This window comes from Achroia grisella, unplaced genomic scaffold (assembly GCF_030625045.1).
Source record: "Achroia grisella isolate CSIRO2021 unplaced genomic scaffold, CSIRO_AGI_Agris_v1 utg794, whole genome shotgun sequence".
Lineage (NCBI taxonomy): Eukaryota > Metazoa > Arthropoda > Insecta > Lepidoptera > Pyralidae > Achroia > Achroia grisella.
The window spans coordinates 2,081,602-2,105,514 of NW_026713026.1; positions in this window are offsets into that span (position 1 = coordinate 2,081,602).

A 23,913-nucleotide genomic window follows, 5' to 3' on the forward strand; every position below is an offset into this window, starting at 1 on the left:
GCGATTCTGATGACCATTGTTTTAGGTTCTTTATTCCTTATTTGTTACAGCTTGCTGGCTTGTATTTCTTGGACCTTTAGATATTAACGTGGCAAACACAGCCCCAAAATTTGCTTCCATTTTATTCTTCCTTAAATGCCTTAAATTTCCCACATCGCCACAAAATCATCTAATATTTTGGGAGAAATCTCCTAATCTGGCATCACTACCTGGCGAGGCAGACGCGGCGTCGCCGCTGCGTACTCATGCACGCACGCACGTGAGTGGAAGGGGTGGATTGTCTTGGTATTTTAGTGGTATCCTTATATGAATGACTAGTGGTCTGTGCACGACGCACGTCTTTATGTTATTATTGTATTTTTATATGCACTTCAAAAACTGTTTTACTGCTGTTAATTTCTACTATAGTTATTAATCCTGTTTCACTACTACTACTTATACTGTTGTACTTATATCGTCAATTTTCTTTTGCAATACAGTCTTTACCAACAGCAATGATCGTTTTTGCTTTACATATCTAATAGTGACAGTCCAAAGAAACCATTCGTTAAAACCGTCCGTACAACCCGTACGGACGGTTTTAACGAATGGTTTCTTTCTTTCTTTTCTTTCTTTCTTTTCCACAAGAGATTTTTGTACACATTGGGTTACGTTATTGAAGTTTTGTTAAAATATAGCCGTACACTTTACTCATATGCAAAATTGTAGTTGCCATAAGGAAAAAGATAAATCTTTCTCATAACGGTAAACTGATAGGTTGTAGGTACCGACTATTGTTCTTAAATTAGTTCGCCTTTACGCCTACACGTCTAATTTATTAAAAAAGAAACAAGAAATAATTTAAAGTTACAAGAAACCTTTTTGTTCTTCGCTGAAAAACTTTCTTGTTGGTTATTTATTACTTTTCTTGAAGAGATATAACTGAAATTCTTGGAAAGTGTTGTGGATTGAAATGTAGGAACATTTAATACTCACGACGATTGTACTAGTACTTATTATAAAGTAACTTCTAAATAAAAATTACATGATCATAATACCAAAAGAACTAGTTTATAGATGAAACCTGTGTTGTGTGACCTAACACATCAAATACTTGACATATATCATTTAATTCTCTCTGACTAATACTATAACGTGACAGTCTTTGATGACAAACCCATGTTTACTTTAATACCTCTCAACACCTGATATACAGGCACAGGTGAGTGAATACCATTAGATGTTATAATATTCACTCCACTCCATCACCATGTGGTATAGTACCATATAGTTATCAATAAAGGCAACTATATGGCATTACCATTATCGCTGGATAATTTCAAATTCCCTACGACAAACTATATAAATGGTTGGTTACGTTAAAAAAACAGCTAACAATTTGATACTTACACTTAATGAATTATCGTCGAATTTGATGCCGAACTACTCCTAAACTCCTAATTACGAGAAAGGACGGCGATACCAGGAGATAATGAGTTGCAAAGATGTAGTTAATAGAGGGAAGAGGTGACTTAACACATCAAATACTTGACGTATAACATTTCATTCTCTGACTAACGCATTATGTGAGCGTCATCAAATCAAAGCCATGTTTACTTTAATACCTCTCAACTTCTGATATACAGGAAGAGGTGAGTGAATACTATTATTATAGTGTTTGCTCACCATTCGGTATAGTACCATAAGTATACCATTATGGGTGGATAATTTCAAAATTCCAACTACTTTTTTACAAATGGTTAGATTTTAAAATACTGCTAGAAGAAGAATATTTAAATTTTAATGTATTTAGAATATACTAGCTACCCGCCGCGGCTTCCGACGGGTGTAATCTTGAATCTCTCTATAAATTGCTAAAGACTGCATTTAAATCCGTTGTGTAGTTTAAAAGATCTGAGCGGACAGACAGCTGAAACGACTTAATTTTATAGTAAGTATGTAAAGATACGCCTAAGAACAAAACGAAATGACTGTGTGCTACTAGGAGAAAAGCAGTTGCAAAAAAATCAGATATTAGATAAAAGAGGTGACCTAACACATCAAATACTTGACATATCTCATATAGTTCTCTGATTAAACCTTGATAGTGAATAAAATAAAGCTATATCTACTTTAATATCTCTCAACACCTGATATACTGGAACAGGTGAGTGATACCATTATTGTAGTATTCACTCATCATTTGGTTTAGTACCTTATAGATTTTTATTTCATTTATTTATTCAACATAAACTTACAGCTTAGACGATTATATCTTAAAACTATTATACTTAACTATATAAACTACTTAACTATGTATTTTATTTTCTATAGAAGGCAATGCTTCTGTGTTTATTCATAAGCATCTTGGACCTTACCTAAAAATAAGTTAACGAGATGCAATGCTCGAACACATTACGCCGACCCCAAATAAATGGGATAAGGAAGAAGCAGATCATGATGATGTGATACTCTAATAGTAGGATAATTACTAGCATGGCTTGTACGCAACATCGCTGTTGCAAACAGTCAGACACGACAACGGGTAATATTACCTTCTCACGTAATTCGCTGGAACATTAAATCCTATAAGTTTTATGAACGCGGAGTTGTCTATTTGGTTGCGCAGCAGCAAACTGTAAAGGATAGTTAGTATTAGTTTCCGCCTAAGTAGTAATGAGTCTATATCTACTTACCATCAGATTACCACTATCAGTAGATAATTTAAAATTCCCAATGCCCAACTGTTTGTTTATAAAAGGTTACATAAAAAAATATCAGCACAATCAATTTAAATACTTCGAAACGAAGTGCCCGCGATACCAGGAGATAATGAGTTGCAAAGATGCGGTTATTAGATAGAAGAGGTGACCTAACACATCAAATACTTGACACACCTCGTTCAATTCTCTGACTAACGTATTTATTGACTGACAGTCATCAAAACAAAGCCATGTTTACTTTAATACCTCTCAACACCTGTTAGAGGAACAGGTGAGTGAACCGCCGAAGTGACGCCTACTATTTTGTTTAGAGAGGTAAAATATACTAAAATATTGAATGGGCAAAGTGAAAGTACGGTTTTAAAGAAATACAGCAATGACAGATACTTTCATGCATTCTTATTTAGTTGTTTTAATGTATTTATGTTAAAGTTTTTTTTATAGATGATAATGGAATGGTTCACCCGCCTGCGCGAACGATTTACACTAGCGGGACACCAGTGGAGGATGATAAGATGAACATGAGGTCAGGTCAGTTAGTGACAAATTCACCAGTAATTTATCTTGATGGTTTCCATGGGAACCGCGTGTAGGTCAACCTGACATGGCACATTGCCAGCAATATGGTGAACAGTCCACATTACTAACAATCCCTTCCCCCTTTATGTTAGAGTTTGGATTTGCTTATTTATGTAAGTACAGTCAGATGTATAAATATTAGCGTCAGTGTTGTCACCAATATAATTAGAGTTCTAGTAGCTTCGTTAGTGGCGAGTACTCTCGGCGAAATATATATATGTCCAGTTTTTTTATGTTAGTAATATTTATGGTATGACAAATAAGCTAATGGTACCTGATGTTAATATTAACCGTAGCTCGCTTAACTATATTTCATAATGTAACTACATACTATATGAACAGGACTAAGGCCTATTTTCGTGGGTACTAGGTATTAAAGTTATATAAAAACAGAGCTGGAGGTAATTATGTATATATAATATTATATACCTAAATATAAATGTATTATTTTATTATAGCTCATTTTAGCTATATAATAAAGGATTCGTTACGTCACTTTGTATTTGCATACGTTCTATATAAAGTCATAAATTTGAGGTTTGATTATAATAGATATATATTGTTATAAAGTGTTATGTATTATTATTGTTCCATTACAACCTAATAATATTTTATAAAAGGTAGAGAAGACTCTAGTTCGTTCGATCATATACAACATATGAGACAAATTGTGAAAATAAGGGTTTATAAGAATCGTAGTCAGTATAAAGAGATAACCCACTATACTCAGTAAAGGATATGACTTGAAGCTATACAAATAAATCATGTTATACGGAACCATTTGCTTATAAAAAATTAAACCTTAACCATAGTTATTACAATACAAAGTTTATGCTTGCTTCTTTACACAGAATAGGCTATGATCACCATCCCACACGTTTCAAAGAGTCGAATAATAACATTATTATGAGAATCGTATTTTACAAACCAGTTGACGCGCATATCAAACTAATTGGTATACTATTTACAACCGTACTGCATGGAAATACAGTTGAATAGTGAAGAATGTAATTGTAAAAATAAAATTGTTTATTAGAGTACATTTTTACCGTCTTTGTCGTTTGATCACCGTTCAAAGTGCTACAATGCGTACTATGGGCGCATTCAACCTTTTTAGTAACACCTTACCTTATAAAACCTCCTTAGTAATAGGTATGGAATAAAAATAAAAAATGGAGTTAGTGGCTGAGTTTGTTGAGCCGAGCTTGGATTATCGATTCAATCGGAAAGTATCGAGTAAGCGATTATAATGACGAGAGTTTTCCGTTCGATGTAGGCACTGTTTGAATAGATATAAATGTTTGCAGGAGATTCATTATGAACAAAAACTGCTTTTCGTACATTCCTATACTGGCTTTGGCTATATTTTATAGGTTGAAACTACATTCCGAACTAAGAGGAGTGTGTGTTTGCATACAATAAAATTACCATGTCGGTATTCTCCAGTAAGTATTCATATATCTCTATTCAGAGAACTTGTGTCTCCCCTTACCCATATAGCAATACTTTCAATCGATATTTACGCACTGCTCTTATTCGGCTTAAAGTAAAACGAGATCACAGTTGATATTTTTTCGAGTTGAGTTGAGTACTTAGTTTCCTTGAACTTGTTTATACTTCGATTGGTGAAATGCAGCCTTAAAAACTACCTTCATATTTACTGTAATACGAGACTTATTGCAGTAAATATGAAAGTATTTTGTCGTCATTCTGAAATTTCATTAAAATTCCAAAATTAAATAATAAATTTCCATTAATTTCTCTCCTACCTACTTCTTCCTGTAAAATATCATTAAAATGCGTAATTAAAATATTATAAATCATGAATTAACTCGACACAAATTATTATTATAATTACTACAATAATGTACATTACCCGAAACAAAAACAAAAGGAAATAATGTGTTTGCTTCTTTTAAGATAAAATATACCCCAGGTCCGTACTTAGGCTATATTTTATTTTGTCTTATTATATTACAGATAGTTGGTTTCATCAGAACGGCCACGTGAAACTATCTTTTAGTCTTTCCTAAAGACTAAAACGATTTAGCCATGTCGTTGTGAAAAGGTTACAAATCAGGAAGACACACTTTCTCATTCAAATAGAATATTCGTAAATATTTTAATGATATATCTATTATAGATCTAAAAAAACAATTCCATTCATTCATAATTTAAGAGCGACGCTCTTGTCGATGGAGCTCTTGTTCAGTTCCACTATATAGATAAAAAGAAATCGCAAAAAAACCTTAACAAAAAAATAATACTTGGCACTGTCATAAGGTGTTCTGAATCGATTGTTTCGAATTCAAACCGATATTGTTTGTCATTCGAGCATATCGTGTTCATCTCACGACTTATTTATATGAATATCAGCGGAAAATGTTTACTAAAACATCACAATGTAGCGGCACACTGTCTCAATGCGGTCGAGTGTTTGATCCATACCAATCGAGTTCAGATAACGCGATTAAAATGCTTTATTGACCGATAAAGTCGTTTGTAAAAGCACGACAAAAAAAAAAAAATTACTTGAACTGTAAAAAAAAGTATAGAGAATTATTATTATTTTATTTGATACTTTATGTTGAAAAATATTGCCATTCGAAATGATCAACGACTGTCCATTTAGTAGAGGTTATGTAGTTAGACATTATATTATCTCTATAGTCTCTATAGTCTGCTAACATAATTATATAAATACTAACTGTGCCCGTGACTTCCTCCACATATTATAGTAACTTAGATCAAATAAAAAATATTCACCCAAAAAAGACAAAGAAAGAAGTTTCATCGTACTAGCTTCAAAAATGAAAAGAAAATAGTCTAATCAGTAGCCGTAATTGGAACAGACCAGTTTCGAACTCCAGAATAAACATATTTATAATCATAAGTTAAGCAATATTTAGTATATGAGTGTGTATCCACTAAACAGACAAAATCGATATTTAGAAATAACACCTTAACTATTCGGCGATAGTGTTGATAAGAGCAACATTTAAGATTCACTTATTGTTCTCGATCTATGCTTTTAAGATGGCCCGATAACGCGGTCTGATGTTGACAAAAGGTCTCGCGGCGAGCCCGCTCTTTGTCATAATTTAGGGATCCGTAGGTCATTTATTTCTAGAATTAAGAATAATTAATAATAAAATAATAATAATCCTGGATAATTTACAGAACGACAAATCTGTAATAACAATATTATAATATCTTTGGACATTTCATACAACGACATCTTTTTAATGATAAAAATTAATTTTTGTATCTATTCAAAAAGAATAATCAAATCTCTCCTATTTATAATTATACTTAAGACTAAGAATAAATTATAGCTGCTAATGATAAATAACATATTTAAAAAAGAAACATTTAAAAGGGAATTTAATGCGAACCGAAAGACGCAGCGTGGGAAGTCCTCCAGCAAGATGGACCGATCTGATCGAGATCGCTGGAAGACATTGGATACGAGCAGCGCAGGACCGAACGTTGTGGAGATCTTTGGGGGAGGCCTTTATTCAGAAGTGGACGTCTTCCGGGCTATAATGATGATGATGATGGGCAGGGAAATGAATGGGTGCGCTATGCAACGCAGCGAAATTTGATAGTACTTATCCTGTGTGCATAGCTCACATACATAACTGTCTCTGTTTATCACAAGGACTTTACGGAACCAAAGAAAGAGAAAAGAAGGTTACATCATTGTTTTAACCGAAATGCTTATACAAAGCGCTGTAATAACTCTTAGCCATCAATCGTGAGCGGTCGCTACAGTCGCGTATGATTTATCACATCTGTACCGTCTCCTCTTGTTTTCTCTGTGTTCGTATTGTGGTCTTTTTGTCTTAAAAGTTATTTATCAAAGTATATTATCTGTAGTTTATGGTTGACATTAATCTTAAAAATGTTATCAGCAGATATTGACTACCATCTTGACGTTGAGAGTGATAGCTTTTCACACGCGGAACTCGTTTGAATCCTAACATCGGGAATTTTTTTAAAATCTACTTCATTTATTTAGAGTTCTTGTGAAGTACATCTGTTACAAGTACTTTTGTCGCCAATCAATTTTCTTTTGTAAGTTTTTAAGAGATTGGCTTTGTAAATTATACAAGATACCCTATTTATATGATTATGATATGATCCCACTTAAGGTAGAAGACTATTTCCAAATTAATAGTCCTCAATTCTAAACCTTTTACAAATTAAATTAAAATACATTCTGCATCACAATTACTTGACATTAAAATTGAATGTAAGATAAGTAAGTTCGGATTCTTACAGTTAGCTGTCACAGCAAATGCTGAGTGTCGGTAGGATATTGCCAAGTAGGAGTTTAGGTATGTATGTAGTTTAATCTTTTGATGTTGTATATATAATTTTTTTTTTTATTTATTTATCTCAGGACAATTCACACAGCGCCATCTAGACCCACGTTAAACTACCTAAAGCTTGTGTTATGGGCACTAGATAACTGATACAAGTACATAGATATTTTTTTTTCGTAAATACATACATATTATACATGGAATACACCCAGATCGATACAAACAATCATACTCATGAATATAAATGTTTGTGCCGTGCGAGGAATCGAACCCGCGACCATCGGACGTAAAGCGGTGTGCTAGACCGCTATACCACCGAGGTCGTCAAAAATTATTGTGTATATTCATTCTAAATATTTAGTTGCTTATATGTATATTCATACAACAATAGTTGGTAATAAATAATTTCTTTCTTTCCTTCTTATTAGGTATACGAAATTCTTACTAAGTGAACATAAAATTTTCGGCCTAGACCAGTTGATTAGTTTCGAACTACCTACCGAGAATAAAGTCGTTCTTTTTTTAAAATTCAATCCTTTTCAAGTCTACAATAAACGTGTCACTATGGAATTCGAACAATGTCCGATTTATTATTTATTGAATAAAAAATTGAGGTGTAAAACACGCGGTTTTGGAGTTAATAGACTGCATGGATTAGTCGGAGCTGGTTAGTAAATATAGTTTATTGTTACAGGTAATGTTGTTTTTATATTTATTGAGATTGTTTCTCGGAGGTAATATTGTGGTAATCGTAACTCAAAAAGGTTAGGACTGACTTAAATGTGTCATAAACAATGACGTTATTGTTGCGTACACTGTGCTTGTGGTTTGGGTTACGTAACAGAAATCTTCAGGGATTAGATTTTTTATTTATGAAATAATGGGCAGCAATCTGATGACCCGCCTGATGGTAAATTGTAACCGTTGCTTATTAGAATCGATTATAATAGGGAATAAGTGCAGTCCTATCAAAAAGCTACTTATGAAAATCGCTTTGGAATTATAAAGTAACTCTTATCTTATTAAAATTATAAAAGAGAAAGTTTGTGAGTATTGATGAATGTTTGTTACTCTTTCACGCAAAAACTACTCAACGAATTTTTATGAAACTTTACAGTAATATAACTTATACATCAGGATAGTGTATAGGATATATATTTCACGCGGGCACAGGTGGTACTAAATATATACTTTATTTTAAGTGGATGACAATTACTTCGTAGAAGAATATTAATAAAAATAAAATATATTCAATAATAATTGTTTGGACACTTGATAAATCTATAATTGACGCTGTGAAATATATAATTAATTAAGCGTATATAATATTATAAAATAAAACAAAACAACATCGCTCTACGAACTATGTTCGACGTTCCATTTTCAAAATTATATATTTTATTTTAAAATATCTAATGGCTATTTATGACTGTATATAATAATAAAAAGAACACAATTAACTCTAATGGTGAAGAATGAAAGATAAGGAAGAAATCAGGTTACTCACTTTTATGTCGATATTTCGGTGCAACTTCATAGTAGTCTTTTATCGATAGAAATTATTTATGTTACATTCATGTGATGTTACATTGTCGCATTTTATAAATTAAAATGATTTTGTATTGTATCACAACTTTAACAGAAACGGTTTCATATAGTGTTACATAATTAGTTCACAGGGAACCAAGCCCTAGATTTAGTGGTTTGCACGATATGATAACCAACCTGGACAATCTTATATTAACTATCCCTCATAACCGTCCCAAAATCATTACATAGTACAGAATAAAGTGGTTGTCTGTCAGTCCCTATATATGTTTAAATCTTTAAAACTACGCAACGGATTTTGAAGCGGTTTTTTTTAATATAATAGATAGAGTGATTCAATAGGAAAGTTTATATATATATATAATACATGTACAACCGGGCGAAGTCGGGGCGAGTAGCTAGTAAACAATAAAAAGAAGTTTACATAAAAACCTTTTTGGAATCGGTTGTAAATATATTTAATAAAATTTCGTCAGGGACCTTTAGATCCCAAACATTTCTTACATCTGCCATAATGTCATTGCTATATTCTAATTGAAGAATGAATAAGGTCATAAATTTCCTTACCTGTACAATGATCGTCTGATTTGGTTCCTTAATTAAAAAGAGTTTATGACAGTATAAACGTGTCTAAATGTAATATAGAGCTACATATCTAACGTATACGACCTCGGTGGTATAGCGAGTTAGCAGACTACTTTAAGTGCTTTCGATGGTCGAGGGTTCGATTCCAGAACTATCTGAATATTTGTATTTATGAGTTTGAATCAAATCAAATCAAAATCATTTATTCATGTAGGACATTTTAGCCGGTTATGAATGTCAAATGTTTGGTATTAATATTGTTTCTCTACCGTCCAGTTCGTTATAAAGATTCAATTGAGAAGTAATGGCAAGAAACTCAACATAATTTCTTGTTTTTTTTTTAATCAGTTTATGTGCATTGTTTACTTATATAGTTGTCTATGTCTAAATGAGTATTTGTATATAAAATAGACCCATTTGACATTATGTCTCATGTACTATGTACTTATGTACTGTTTTATGTACTTATGTATTTAAACAAAAAATATTTAAATATTTAAATCAGTTGTCTAGTACTCTTAACAGATTCTAGGGACATTTTTTTATTTTTACATATTTGGACAAGTTACAAACAATATTAATTAATATAAATATATATATATATATATATATATATATATATATATCATGATTACAAAAGACGACCTTATCGCTAAGCTATCTCTTACAGGCAACATTATGTAGACGGTGAAGATATATGAAAAAGAGTAGGTGGTACAAATGACAACACAGCTAATATAAGAATAAATAATACATGCAAATATATATAGATATATATATGTACATACCTACATAATATATTATTTCTATGTACAAAATAAATTATAGACTTCAAATAAAGTTTATATTTTTGTATTTCAATCTATTCTCTAGTACCTATAACACAAGCTCTCCTATGGTTGGCACTAGATAGCGCTACGTGAATTCTCCAGGTTTAATATTGCATATACCTAATAATATTCCCCATTACCACAGATAACATAATCTAACAATTCCTTCTCCCTAGACCACTTTGTACAAAGTCGCATCAGTTCCGCTCTACCAGTTCATAGCTCTATGTAGAACTACCGGTAGCTCATCATTAGACTGGCGAACTTGGCATACTGATATAATTGGTCACTGTATATCATTTCGTCCGTCTGTCCGTCCAGAGTTTTATAGTCGGCACAGTAGCGGCCATAAACGTGTGAAACACGAATTTGTTATTTCATTATGTTGTAAATGTTATGTATTATAGCCATTCAATGTATGAGAATAGATAGCTGTATAACCAATGTGGAATTCATTAATAATAAATTATTTGGTATGTTTAATTATTAATAGATGGATATTAAATATTAATTTCCTATTAATTTAATTAAAATATTTTCTAAAAGAAGACTAGTTTTGAAGTATGACAGAGATCATGGTTGTCAACAAAGTAAAGAAATGTTTCGGTTTTTTTATGGATGATAATGGAATGGTGCATCCGCCTGCGCTAACGGTTTACGCTGGCGCGGCACCAGTGGAGGATGATAAAATAAGCATGAGGTCAGGTTAGGTTAGGTCTTCACCATGTTGGTAAATCCAACCGCGTGGAGGTCAACCTATCATGATATATTATTACTAATGAAGCCATTATTCCCTATTATTATATAATATAATGTTATCTCTGCTATTACTAACAATCTCCTCAAATGCTACCAACTTTTTGAGAATTTTTCCACATACAATACGTTTACAATATAATTTATATCTTTATTAATATATATGTATAAAACACACGTCTGAGTTTATGTTAATTTATTGATACCTAACTCCAGCCAGGCAATATAATATTGACGCCGTCGGTGGTCTAGCGGTTTAGCATACCGCCTTACTTGATGGTCGCGGATTCGATTCCTCGCATGGTGCAAACATTTATATTCATAAGAATCATACTAATATTTGTACTGGTTTGTATTGGTGTTTATAGTAATCTGGGTATATACGTATACATACTATGTATGTATTTATGTCAGTCTAGTACCCGTAACACAAGCTCTACTTACCTTAGGACTAGGCAACTATGTGGATTGTCCAGGGTTATTATTATTATTTGTGAGTGCTAATCAAAATGCATACATAATTATCATATTCTGAAAACCAAATTAACACCTGATTATAGTCACAGAGCCAACATCCATTCACCCCATTGTCTGACTCATCTTAAAGTTACATGACTATAAGAGCGTACGAGCGATAATGCGTCTCACTTGCAACACAATATCTTGTTACCAGATAATATCATTCAATTAACATTCTTCTGCGACTTCCGGACGGCCCGGACAGTCGCACGGAGACAACTCTGAGAGCAATTTTGACATTTGCCGCTTCGTGTAAATGTCAAAATGTCATTTTGGTGCCGTGATCGGCTTATATCGCTTTTGTTTCATGTCAAATTTAAGGCGAGGTTAATTTAGCGGAATATTCTTTATTATATATTTTATTCTTTTTTGTGAAGAATATAAGAATAATATTATCAAAAAATAGAGGGATATACCTGGTAAAAACAAGGGCAGAATCGCATTCGATGGCGAACTCTAGGGGAAGCCAATGCTGGACAGCAAGACAACTTTCATGTACAGGTTAAGTAATTAAATAAGATTATCATAAATATTATAAAAGATAGATTATTAATTAAAAATAATATATTATTATTGTTTATTGCAATTAGCAACAGAGTAATAAAATAATAGTTAATTGTAAACAAAGTGAGCAATGGTGGACTTATCTCTAAAAGAGATCTATCTCTACGAGTCAACCTAACACCGCGTGGCATAGCTAATAGTGACTGGGTAACACTAGTGCAACTAACAGTATAATAATTACAGTATATTTAAACATTTTTTAAAATTGATATCAATAATAATAACCCAGGACAATTCACACAGCGCCATCTAGTCCCAAGCTAAGCAGAGCTTGTGTCATTGGTACTAGACTACTAGCCGAGCTTGTGTTATTGGTAGGGACTGATTGGTAAATAAATACTCTTTTTGTAAATACTTACATAATATACATAGAAAACACCCAGACCGATACAACAATCATATTCATGAATACAAATGTTTGTACCGTGCGTGGATTCGAACTCGCTACGATCAGAGGATATTAATATCCTGTTTGTGTACTGGATACTGTTATTATAACGATTTTTTTTATATTCTTGGACAATTCATAGAATTCAAATTCAAATTCAAAAATCATTTATTCATGTAGGACATTAGCCGCTATAATTTTCTCCTACATATTCGTCCTACATATATATATCAATATATAGATCCAATTGAGAAGAACTGGCAAGAAACTCAATTGTATACTTTAAATTAAGCAGAGCTTGTAATTAGGACAAAAATTACGTTTCTTTTGAATTTGAGTTTAATGTAGCTATTTTAAAATTACTCGAAAGCCCCTAAAGGTTGTTGATGGCACCCAACAGTCATAGATAACAATGTTTACGTTTTAATCAACGCCGTGGTCGATTTCATAGAAAATATTGAGTTTAATAAATGTATCCAATAAATTAAATTGACTCAACTGCAAATTGGGAATAAAACTATTTCAAAAATGTCGCTACGGTCGCCGATTATTAATCAAAACATGAGACATGAGTTCGTAAGCAAATTAAATTAAGTCGAAGAATTGGATTCTAAAATAAAAACATTGAGCCACTGGATTATTAAGGGACACAATTGTTTTGCGAGTGGTTTAACGAAATTAAAACTTTAATTAATTAATTTAAGAATCAGAATGGATTAAACGCCGGAAAATATAAATATGTTTTTCGGTGTCAACGAGAATGTTAGGTTATCTTGTTTTTTTATGTGGATTTTGAGATTTATGTCCCGCTGAGCTACCAAAGTGGAACGTAAACTCACCAGAATTTACAAATCGTTGCATAATTAATTTTGTTTACGAATACTTCTGGGCATATATTTTAAATGATAGCTATCTATTCTGTTTTTATAGTAGATCATTTAGATCTATAAAATTTATTGTACACTAGCAACGCACTTCGGATTCGCATGGATGTATACTGTGTAATATGACGACGTTTGTATAGATATATATAAACATACTGCATAATCTATTAAAACAATATATACCTTATGTTTTAATGGATTATAATGGGATGATGCACCCGCCTATGCTATCGGTTTACGCTGGCGGGGCACCAGTGGAGGATGATAAGATGAACATGAGATCAGGTCAGTTAAGCCATCGTGACAAATTCACCAAGAATTTATCACGATGGTTTCCAGGCCCGACCGCGCAGTGTTCAACCTGACATGGTACATATGCTGTTTTAAGTATTTTATCATAAGAACTAATTTGTACCCATGTTTTTGCAGATAAAGTAATCAATATTCTATACACTAATTGACTGAAACTATTGATTCTTTTCAGCAGGTCAGGTCTCAGTCAGGTCTATATCCATACGACCTATCTGGTGAAATATAACAAGTGTCATTTACAGACACATACTCGTAACTCTTAAGATTATCTGTGATTATTATTACATATACATATTGAAAATTAGATTAATTATTATTATACTTTAAAAAAATAAAAAAAAGTAATTCAATTGAGTTTCTTACCAGTTCTTCTCAATCGGATCTATATACTGAACTGGACGGTAGGGAACAAAATTACGTTAGTACAAAAGAGTCTAAAATATCCTACAAGTATAAATGATTTTAGAATTTTACCTTCATATGTTTACGAGTATGTCGGTGTTGCGATTCATTCAATCATAATCGGTTCACGTAATTTAGAATCGATTTAAATCGGATCTTAATCGGCGGTTCGCAGCGCTACTGTTCGAGCTTGCGTCATGTCCCGACAACCGCTAATATGTCCTTGTCTCTCGCAAAATAATCCCAAACGTATAGAGGACGTGGGGAGTTATAATACCTATATTTGCTGTTTTAAGGACCTTGCATATTTAAACGTGTGGCGAATTTTCTAATATCGCGCGGCAACACCGTTGCCTAGCCATCGCGAACTAGTAAATAACATGCCTGCCATTCGGGACCGAATGAAAATATAATAAATTATAAATATATATGTATATATATTATTGGAGGGTATTGCTCGCCCTTCTTCAGAGTGCTACCTAGACCCGTCAGGGATAAGATTGAAATTCTTTTATCCCCTCAGGATATAGTGTATTTTTAAAAAGGAATAACCTCTTTTCTTGAAGATGGCATCGATTCGAAGATATCATTGCTGCGAAGAGATTCCACAATATGGTTGTGTCAAAAAATTAAATAATTAATAAAATAAAATCAAATCCAATCATAATCACTTTATATATAGGGTGACAAGTAAATTTAACAATTTCCTTTATATTCTTCCTACAAGTAGATGTGAAAATTAATATAATATTGATGAGAAACTCAACTAAACTCAACTAAATTCTTATTTTATCTTTTCTATACTGCCATTTTAGTCTCGTAGTAATTTTGTTATATCTATATATTTTTTTAAATTAATAATAATGTAAACCTGATATCCCATATGGAGCTTATTTTTCATAGTAATGTGTTCACGGTCTATATATTTTTTTTTAATAAAGTATAGTCGATATCCTATACGGTCCAGACAGAGCGTCGCCGGCGCGGTGCGGCGCGGCACGGCGCGGTGCGTCCAACAAGGCGGTCAGTGTGCACTCCGCTTAAGTGGCGGTGCGCACGCGCAGCGGGGCGTCTCACAGCCACCACACTCGCATAAATTCGACATTTGTCACGGTATTAACACTCGAAAAAGGGTTTTTATCATGTCACCCTCGTATCCGGTAATCGAACAGGACTCATATGAATATTTTGTCCTTTATAGCCTCTTTTGTTGTTTGCCGTGGATTTTACTAAAAGATGATGTTTATAATTATATTTTTTATACGATAAATATGAGATATTTTTAAAAATACCTTTATATTTATTATTATTATATAATATCTGTATAGTAGTGTGTATTATACAGTAAGGAATATGATGTTCTTTCAACATCTAAAGAATGGAACGAAATTTTAACATAATATGCTTTCTCACTTTATTACTACACGGAGAATAGCCCTCTACTGGTTCTCATACAACAACAGAAATATTTCAATATTAACACAATTACAATACACGTATATGATTTATAAGGATCGAGTAAAATGCACAAGGCCATCTGCACAAAACTAATCAAATTTCCACGCGAGCAAACAACGAGCACAATAGCATCGGAAACATTATATCTATCGAACAATGCGATAATCGGACGCGTTAAAAATCGAGCGAAAAAACTGACGATCGAGTAAATAGCGATTGTTGGCGATTGTTGTGCAAACTTGCGATTCGATGCGGTTAATGGGGCGGCAGTAAACGGCGCGTCATTTGCCCGCTAGTGTGCACCGCGCGTAATGAAACTGGAACGCATTCCATTTTCGAATTCTGTGTTCTATTCCAAAACTAAAAAGTGCTATTTCGGCGATTATACTTTTTAAAAATAGGGCTGTGCTAACAGAGAATATTAAAAGAAATAGCACCGATTATTGTTATAATAAATGATAATCGACCGTTTACCTAATTTATGATATTTTTTTTGTAAATACAACGGCGCTGTTGAGATTTCACGTTATCGATCAGGCGGTACTTTTGCGTAAGTCAACTCATGCGCACTCAAGTGAGGTAGCTTTGTGTTATGAAAGGTTATAATAGTTTTCGGATATGATATTTCCGTTTTGGGAGAATTATGATGTAAGTGGCGGCTCCTTTATTCGCTAATGTGTACTTCCTCATTGTCGGTATCAAATAATATATTTGTATAAGTAATTCTATAATAGGTACTCATATTAACTTAGATGCAATATCTATATGTAATTTAATTTAATACGTCATATAAAAAAAAGTTTGGAGGATTATTCTCCTATATATATAAATTTTCTGTGTATGTCTGTGTATATTTTTAATTAATAATGGAATGGTGCACCCGCCTGCACTAACGTTGTTCTCTGACGAGTAACCTGTGAAGGATAATAGGATGAACATGAGTTTTGGTTAGTAAGCCCATTGTGACAAATTCACCAAGAATTTATCACGAGTTTGCTAACGTGGGATTATTAGTCCACATTATCTATACATATTATGTAATATCACAAACAAAAACAACATAAGAAAATCATATATATATCTTTATCATTCAGAAATGGCACTATAAAATCTTATAAAGGGCAGGTAATATTCTAATAATATTATAAATTAGCTGTGCTCGCGGTTTCACCCGCATGAATTTATAGTCTATATGTTATTATGATGTATAAGCTATATTACTGCAAAATTTCATCAAAATACGTTCAGTAGTTTTTGTGTGAAAAAGTAACAAACATCCATCCATACACACAAACTTGCGTTTAAATTTTATTTAAGTCGATATGTTTTCGAAATTGTAAATGACAAGAGAAATTTTATACGTATAATTAGTAAAAATCACGGGATCTTACCACGTTTTATATTTATTTGCTGAGTTCCCGATATTTCGGCAGTGTTCCAACCACCATGATCACGGGTAAAATGGAATGATCGGGAATCGGGAACTCAGCAAATAAATATAAAACGTGGTAAGATCCCGTGATTTTTACTAATTATACGTATAAATAATGACCGCGTCAAGTTTAAAACAGTATATAAGAGAAATTTTATTTAATAATAATAGGAATACTTGTAAGAACACGATAATAAACATTATAATTAATAACCAACACAGTAACATCGCTATAACAATAAAAAATGGCGGCGGCTTTTAATTACCCAAGAGACTATAAAAGAAAAACAACATCTATAAAGCCGTCTATTAAGAAATTTCAAAACACCTTTTTATTGAGATACGATCAATCTAGCAATAGATATATTATATCTCGATATATATTAATCAAACGGAATGCGCCGCGGCACGTCCGAGTAGAAAAAACATATGTATCTAACAAACAAAAACAAAATGGTATTAAGTAGACAGTAAAAAAAAAACGTTCATTGAGTAAGCCTCAGTTTGGACAGCCCTAGCTTTTCGGGAAGGATACAACACGGATTCACTGGTAAACTAAACTCACCATTATAGACCTGTGTCTATAATTCAAAATTGGATTTAAGTGTTAAGTGATATATTACGATTTAGAATTGTTAGTAGTTAAGGAGCGGCAACACCAAGGAGTTTCGTACACCTGTTAAGGACGGTTGGTTCTTTAAATCCTTTGGATATTTTTGTAATGCATTCTTACGGGCACATTCTTCGTGTTTATTTTAAAAATGATTCTCGAACGTGATATGTATGGGAGTATTCATAAATGAATGATGAGTGGGCAAATAATTGTATTAATAGATATTCATAGTGTTATTGAAATACCTTAGATTATGAGATTGAAAAAATTTTAAGCACTATTGTTTCACCCGCGTGAAATTTATATTTCAAAACAAAATAACATAAAATATATAAAGCCTATTTGTTATTCTGATGTATAAGCTATACTGACGGTCTCGGTAGTCAAGCGGTTTAGCGCACCGCCTTACTTCCAATGGAAAAGTGAGGAATGGAAGCCGCTAGGCTTCCATTCCTCACTTTTCCATTAATCACTATGACTGATTTCCTCTTATGATGATTGCCGCATGCATTCTTATGTAAAATGTGAATACTATAACTATCAGATGGCAATTGTAAGTAGCTTTGACGTAGTCTAGTGTTATGAGTAGTCATGCTCACTAAAATGTCCAGACTTGTGGCGGCGTGGTGGGCCGGGTCATTGGGCTCCCTAAAATATGGTCGAGCGCAGTGATGGCTGGCTCATCCGTCATACTCGTGAACGGGTGCTGCTTGTAGGGACTGGTCTGCTCTAATCACTATGACTGATTTCCTCTTATTAATTGTTTAACCAGTTGGTTATATATTCAATATTTTTTCTATTTGAGTATTTAATTGAATTAGTGCTAATTGGTGGTTTGTATTTTACACACTTAAACTTAAAAATGTAAAGTAATAATAAAATTATTTAAAAGAGCAATACGCAAGTTTCTTGCTCGTTATTCTTGTGATGAGACAGCATTCCGAATTAGCGGTAGATTAAAAAAATGTAATGACTATTCAAAAGTGCTTCAATGTAAGTTTAGTTGAATAAATGATTTTCTATTCTGTTCTATTCTATTCGCAGGGCACAAACATTTGTATTCATGAGTATGATTATTTGTATCGGTCTGGGTGTTTCTATGTATAATATGTATGTATAATTTACCGTCAGTTCGGAATGAGATGAGCACTGACAAGAAAGTCTGCACGTGTTTTTTTCAAATAATGTACATGATTACAATAATACAGTTTCATTTTTAAATTCAAATTTGGGAGAATAGAGTGACCACCAGCATATGCTATTGCTAAAGCAAATGTCTAATCCGTATTTGTAACCCGAACTGACCAGTCAACACAAGCAGCCGTTCACGAGTATGACGAATAAGCCAACCATCATTTAACCAGCCCACCACCACAAGTTTGAACTTTATAGTGAGCATGACTGTTTCAAGTTACCTACTCCACTACTTTATTACTGTAATGTAAATTGGACTCTATTCGCTATCAGCTTCTCATCTGGACCGTTGTACATATAGAGCTCAGACTACTAAAGTAGCCAAACTCCTCCCAAAAGCGCAGAAGTCTCCTCGTGTCTTCACAGGCTTCACGGAGAGTCCTCGCCGTTCCGAGGATTTGTTTTCGTCGTATGGCCACTGCTGCGCAGTCCAGGATTACGTGGGCAGTCATTTCTTCGGCTTCAAAGCAGCCCCACTTACTACTACGTCATTCATATTATTTACTAGCACTTTTCAAATATAGAATGTAAAATCGTTACAAAATGCAATTATTATTATTATTTCGTCGATTAGAAACTGACAGCGGCTGTCTAAACGGGGCCTTACAGTGATAAATAACGTTAAAAATTTGATTAAAATGATGCAGCGCTTTCCGTACAATAGACGAGGAGGAGTGCTTCCGAACTGACTACACTACAAGTACAGTCAGCGATAATATTTAGTAGAATATAGTCTAAATATAATTTGACGGCCTCGCTGGTCTACGGGTTTAGCGAGGTTTGCTTTACTTGCGATGGTGCATGTTCGATTAATCGCATGGTGCAAACATTTGTATTCATGAGTATGATTGTTTGGTATTTTCTATGTATATTATGCATGTATTTACAAAAAATATCGAAGTATTTATATCAGTTGTCTAGTGCCCATAACACAAGCTCTGCTTGGGAGTGGATGGCGCTGTGTTATAATTATTCAGGGTTATTTATTTAATTATATTGGCAAATAGTATATTAAATACAACTTTATATTACTAGTAACATTATTGAAAGGTTTCATAAAATTCCGTTCAGTAGTTTTTGCGTGAAAGAGTAGCAAACATCCATACTTACAAACTTTCGCGTTTATAATATTATAGATTATAATATTATTTATTTGTTTTCTAGACATAAAGTCGTCCACGATCCATACAGTCCTTATTATAACTTATAATATTTGGTGCTGATACAGTTACACATAAGCGACTGTATCTATTTAAAAAAATGTTAAATAATAGAAGCAAAAAAAGGTTCTTGACCTTAAAGTTATCCATGTAGCAGCCTACAATGGCGTCGGTATGTCTGGTACGATCGAAATAAACTGGTATCTGGTATTGCTTTAGATACAACCATATCCATAACCATGTTTTAATATTACATTTTGGCTTTTGAATTCTTATTCAGATCAAAGTAGCTAATCACGTTTTAAGTGTCATTAACAATTTAAACTTAAGAAAGAATAAAAAAGCAAGATATGTGATAATGCATATTCTTGCATTTTCTTAAATAGCTACTTGCTTTTTAATATACCTAATTATGCTTTAAAATATTGGCACCTAAATTCCACAGACAGTGCTCTTGGTCGAAAATGCTTTGGAGCTGAAGAAACGGCCGCTCACGTGATCCTAGAATGATAGCGGTGGCCGCTCAACGTTGCTTTTTAAAAAAAGCTACTTTGCTTTTTTATAGACTTAATTATGCTTTAAAATATAGGTACCTAAATTGTAAAGACAGTCTTCTTGGTCGGGGCTATTTTGGAGCTGAAAGAACGGCCCCTCACGCGATCCTGCCACTCAACATACACAAATACTCAGAACTGTGAAGACATTAGGAAATTTTTGCGTGGAGGAGTTTGGCTGACTACTTTTGTAGCCTCGGCTCTACACGCACAACGGTCCAGATGAGAGGCGAAATGCGAAAACAGAGTCCAATAAACTTTGGGCACCTAAATGGAAATCCATAAATAATTTAAATATAGTTGCAAGTCTTAAAAAAGTAATACGTATTTTTTCTCATATTAGATTGGAGTAACATTTTAATATTACGAAGTGCTTTATTGCTTTATTACAGCATCTATAAATAGAAATAATGAAGTTAAAAATTGTAGTGACCTTTGGTGATACAATGTAGAATTTAAAACCGTTAACGATACATTTTTTATAGGTCATTATAACTCTGTGGCTTTATCAAAACTCTTTACAAACCAAACACAATAGTGTTTTAATAAAAGAAAACAAAACGTCCTATTACGCCTTCGCAGTGACGAAACTAAAATTAAAATGCCCACCAAATAAACAGTAGGCAACAGTGCAGTAATTATAAAAGGTGAATCCGAACAACCGATTTCGAGGTCGACCATTTATCTGACACTCTGACAAACGAATTTAAATAACGAATCTTTCATCACTCACTTTACAAAATTAACATAATACCGCCTGTTTGTTCTTAGCAAACACATATTTAAAGTTCAATTTTGTTTGCTTTAGAGTTGTAAGAACTTTGCACAGCCACCGTACACGTCAAGCGTCTTTTAAACGTAAGACCATTAAATTGTAATGAGTAAAAGAAGTGGTCTTTTATAAAACCACGTGCCACTCAAAATGAAACTCCAACTACCGGTTGTAATACAATTATTAGAAATAATTGTACAATTAATGTCCCAAATTGTATGTTGAGTGTTCGTTTTATTTTGATGACACTTGAAACAGTCTGCGTGATTGGAAGTCAAGATATTTTTTGTTATTAGAAATCTTAGTTTTAAGAGGCCTCTCGAGGTTGCAGAGTGTAGCGGAAGAAATAATTAATGTTGTGATCTATGAAGAAGTTAATATTATTGGAGAAAATATTTAAATTTTTATATATTAGGAATGGAGTCCATGAATATCATGTATTCATCATTTACTGCGGAATTATTATTAAAATAATTCTTTATCTTTATTAGCTCAAGGACTGACACTCATTTGTAGTAACAAAATCTCATAATTTAAATATTGAAAACCTAGCCGACTTGGCTTTAGTTGTAACATTTTTTAACAGGAAGTGCTATATATGTTTCTAAATATATATCTTACTAATATTATAAAAGCGAAATTTTATGAGTATGGATGGATAGATGGATGGACGGATGTTACTATTTCGCGCAAAAATTACTGAACTAAATTTGAAGAAGTTATTTAAACTTTCATGTTTAATATATGGATATTGAATAAACTTTACAGTATTATAGCTTATTCATCAGAATAACACATGGAATACAAATTTCATGTAGTTAAACCGCGGGCACAGCTAGTATGCTATACTACGCGAGGTCACAATTATTGCCATCACTAAAATTCTGCTACAATTTTTTTATAAAGTATCGATAGGTGAACCGCCTATACCATGCCTGTACAGAAATTCTATAGTAGCCAATTTCACAGCCAGATTGAAAACGTCAAAGGCGAATTAAAATCCTATTCTTATCTGACCACAATCGCGTAAGACAAGAGTGTCTAATTCTATAAAAGCAAAGGGTGATTTACAATAGATAAACAATACACATACCGCAACAATTTGCTGTCCATCAAATAAAAGGTTAAACAAAACTGAACTCTATGTTGTTGACGATAAAGAATTCAATTACGGCTTCATAAAACCTGATATATCAGTTAGCTATGCAACGTCAGTTAATTTTTATGCTCTAATGCCTTTTCTGTACAGTGTAATACAATTTCAATTTGGGGTTCCTGATTTGGGATTACCTCGTTCTCACGCTTGAAGGACATAAATTCGAATTCTTGATATGTAAGAATCGATCAAAAGTTATATGTTAAAATCGAACCAATCAAATTATCATAATTCAAATTTCAACAGTTCAATCGTGGGATTATTAGTCGAAGATATCTCATAACTAAAATAAGTTATAACAATAATTTTACTTTTATGTAAAAGCATACAAATAGAATTTGCATATTTATCTTCTATGTAAGTTATTTTTTTTTATTTATGAAACAGAATTAGAGATATCGGAATATTTATGTCGTATAGAATTCCACTAATCCAGTATCTAAGTACTTTTTTATATCTCCTCCAATTTTCAATACAAATAGACATTAGTATTGAGTATTGAGCTAAAAAACCAGATAACTTTCTAAGCACACCTCAATTTTAACTTATTTTTTATTTAAGATTGAATATATATTCTCGTTAATAAACTTACTAATATAATTATAGGCATTTTTCTCTTATTCATGAAGATCTCGGTGTTTTAGTAGTAGTTATAGCACATTGTTTTACTTCCGTTGGTTGCAGGTTCGATTCCTATTACTATGCAAATATTTGTATTCATGTAGTGTAATTATTTTTATTAATCTAGATGTTTTCTATGTATATTATGTTTGTATTTACAGTAGAAAATCTATTTAAGTATCAGCTGTCTAGTACCTATAACAAGCTCTGCTTAGCTTGGGACTAAAAGGCGCTGTGTGAATTGTCTAAGGTTATTACTGTTATTAAAAATTAATTTCTACTGTTATATAGTTCAAAGTAGGAATAAGTAATTTCAATGATATAGTACCTTCGTACGTATTTAATGTTGGTCTGAGTATAATACACAATGTTTGCGTAACAGAAGCCAATCACCAACATACAGAAGCCGACAAGCACGTTAAACAAACAAGAGCAAGAATTCTTACTCGTCCACAAAGACCCAGGCTGTTCAAGTGGCTGAACCGACCAGATACAACAATGGCGGGCACAAACCAAATATTATCACGCACAGCTTGACTCGTACCAGCACAGAGAG